The sequence below is a fragment of the Chroicocephalus ridibundus genome, chromosome 8, assembly GCF_963924245.1.
Source record: "Chroicocephalus ridibundus chromosome 8, bChrRid1.1, whole genome shotgun sequence".
In the NCBI taxonomy this organism is placed as follows: Eukaryota; Metazoa; Chordata; class Aves; order Charadriiformes; family Laridae; genus Chroicocephalus; species Chroicocephalus ridibundus.
This window is the reverse complement of record NC_086291.1, coordinates 8137976-8141182: the sequence shown is the minus strand read 5'-3', so window position 1 is coordinate 8141182 and position 3207 is coordinate 8137976. Positions and strand designations below refer to the sequence as shown.

Sequence of the window (3207 nt, the reverse complement as noted above, 5' to 3'; positions counted from 1 at the left end):
TACACATAAAATCCCGAGCAAACTTCCTGAGGTTGGTGGGCTGGTAGCTCTGCCTATTGTCAAGACCGTCTGACATTTCCAATTACAAGAGTCTACTTTCAGCTGCTTATAACTGTCATATTTTGACCAGTAACTTGTCATTTTCCATCCTGGGCATCTGCCTCAGGCTGAATTTTTTTGGAAAGCTTCAGCCAAAACAATATAGCTATTCCCAAGGGCAAGGCCAGGGAACAATGTGCTGTTTTGTAATGGTAAAAGAGAAAAAGAACCGACATCCTCTTCTTTAAGATGCACTGCGGCTCCTCACGGTTTGGATAGGGGACTAGAAACTTAGTCAGATTGTGACCTTTGGATTAAGGATGTGCCTTTTCATTACTGCCATGAAAATCTATGCAAGTGTGGCCAAATGAAAGCATTTGAAAAAAATCCAATCCGACTTCCTCAGCAAAGAATTTTTTCAGTGGGAATCCTACAACCTCTGAGGATCCTGTCCTACTGGGCTCATATTGCCCTTCAGCTTGTCCAGAACAGGGTAGCCCCATCCCACCGACCCGTCAGCACGGAGCAGCTAATTCCCTTTGCAGCACTCAGCACAGCGCAGGCTCACACACTGGCCACCACGCGTTATTGGCGGGGTGTTAATGCCTGGATAGAGAATCGGAGCAAGACACCGCCTATGGTCACAGCTCCTCACCGCTACGCTGTGAGTGCAAAGATCACCTCTGTTCTGGCATCGAGACCACATTGGCACAGAAGACAGGAGGCTTGGGCCAGGATCCTGGAGGAACTGCAGCCATAGGGAAAGGAAGTCTGATGACTGATTGACGTTCAGTGAAGTCTGATGGGCTGGGTGAAGACGGTGGGACGAAGCAGCAGCGGCAGTGTGGGAAGCCTGGCGCTGAACAGAGAAGGGAACTGAAGCTGAGGAAATGAACCAGAATAGGGGGGACTAGGACTAGCCAGGCAAAGAAATGGGGTAAGAAAAGACAGAACTGCAACGAGGATGAGATGCAGGGGAACGGGCAGAATGATTGCACCCACCAGAGCTGACGGCTTTCCAGGTCCGGGAATGGGATCCAGGATCCTGGCTCTCACCATCAGGAGGCTGCCAGAAAGAGCTGTGAGATCCCACCGTGCCCAGTCGGAACCGGCAGGTTTTACAGCCCCTAGCTCGGCGTGGCTCTTCCTGGGTTCACAGCCCACCAGCAGGCGTTGCAGCTGGAAGTGCTCCGCACTCTGGAAATCAGATGCCAAAATGAATAGCATGCATTTAGCAACCCCATGCGAAACGTCTGGGTTAAACGACCTACCCAGGCTCACAGAGCAGGCTTTTGGCAGAACCCAGGTCTGCAGGGCACCATTCAGATGGCTTAACCAGGACAGCGTCCCGTGCCCAGCTCTATTCATCACAGCCCTCTTGACTTCCACAGCAAATGAAGCAGGGACCTACAGAAAAGATATTCCCTTACTAACCTGTCCTCCTAATTCACCCCGAGCGCCAGCCTCTCCGATACCGAGTGTGGCAGAAAGAACGTGTGACACTAAAACTGCACTGTGATTTGCATGCACAAGTGGTGCAGGCGGCTTCCGTTCAGGGATTCCCTAAATTTTCAGTATGGGAATTTGCAGACCTTCATTACGTCCTCTGAATGCAGAAATCCAGGAGAGAGAAAATGGAGGGTGTTTTCCTTCTCGAAAGTTGTCTTTGAATGGCGCATCCTGCCTTTACAGAAAGCTGATGTTTACTACTGCAATACATTTATTTTGAAACTCAGTTCATCTGCTGTAAGAAATTACTCAGACCATTAATTTTGGAAGCCAATGCTGAGAGATCACGAATGTTAAGAATTCTAATTATGTTGGGTCTGGGAAATTTAATGAATAAAAGAGACTTTTCATAAGCATCTCAAGCCATAATATTTTAATGCTATTGGCATTAATTAAAATATCTGGAATTTTTAAAGAAACCCTCTCCTTCTCCCTTTAAATTTTTTACCTCTACCGTTAGAACAGAAGCCTCATTTTGCTAAAGCCACAAAAAATAATGTTCTTTGCGGCTGATCATCTCATTTATAATCGTGTCATGGCAGGAACAACCTTTAGCTGAAATTTTGTTTATGCTTCAAAAATTTCCCCCTAATAACTTCTTCCCCGCCCCCCTTCCCAAGCACCAGCAGGCCTGGATTTGTCTTCTGTGCAGGGCTGGGAAGATAAAAGTCCAGATGATTTGGCACCGTACAAGGGACTGAACTCTCGGTGTCTGATTAATGATACTATCCATCTCAGAAGGTAGTGATTCCCTCCTTTAGAGCTTAGGGGAAAAAATAGACTAACCTTTGAATTCATACTTCATCATCTTCTGCTGACATTTGTGGCTTTCTGCAGGACACCGGGGCTGCAGCTCTCGGGCAGCCCCGGGGGCTCGGTGGCAGCGGCAGCGCTGCCTTTCTTCCCACACTAACCAACACAGCAAAGGCTCCGTGAAAGAAGGGAGGACCTGCTCTTCTGCAGGCTGCTTTGTAGGCAAGGTGGGTTCACGCAGGTTCAGTGCCATGTCCAGTCTGCCTGACAAAAGTGCTGGCTTCTCTAGGGGCCATCGTTGCGCTGTGGGGCAGACAGGTCACGACTGTCTGAGTCTCTGCTGCTTCCGCTGTGACCAGTCACACGAACGCTGAATGCAAAGGCTGGGGCCAGCTCTGGCATGGCTCTGAGGTCTTGTGAAGTGGACTCATTCCCTGACTTGAGAGTTCAAATGGGCTCAAAAAGATAAAAGGCGCTTTTTGTCTCTGATCTTAAGCTCACAGGCTTTTATTTGGATTTTTTTTTTCTAATGTGTCTAAATATACAGTCACTCGCTAGTTATTAATAGTGGGACCTCACCTTATTTGATGCTGTTCTCACTTCTTGGAGTGTCTAATTAAAGGAGGGACACAGAAACTGCCGTGTGCTGCTCAGCCACTTGGCTCGACTGAGAAAATGGAGCCAGTGGGTTTTCCAGCTGCCGAAGGTGCCACAGACTGCCTCGGAGGCACCCAGCACAGCGCCATTGCCAGGTCAAGGCAGGGTCAGCTGCAATGAGACACTGGGCGCACTGAAGAAGCTGCCATGCCTTCAGAGGCACTTAAATAGGTATTTTCTCTCAAAAAGGCCAAAAAATTGTAGCTGCCTGAAAAGCGAAAACAGTATTTTGCAAGTGGATCAGGGGAA

At 48.4% G+C, this 3207-nt stretch overlaps 1 long non-coding RNA gene across 1 annotated transcript; it reads right to left on the bottom strand.

Annotated features, from left to right (window-relative positions):
* Positions 1-789: 789 nt before the first annotated feature.
* LOC134519370 (uncharacterized) lies at positions 790-1422 on the bottom strand. Its single transcript, XR_010072200.1, has 3 exons — positions 1311-1422; positions 1042-1236; positions 790-898 (listed from the first exon to the last, which is right to left on the bottom strand). It is a non-coding gene; the product is annotated as an uncharacterized LOC134519370 (long non-coding RNA).
* Between the last annotated feature and the right edge of the window lie 1785 nt (positions 1423-3207).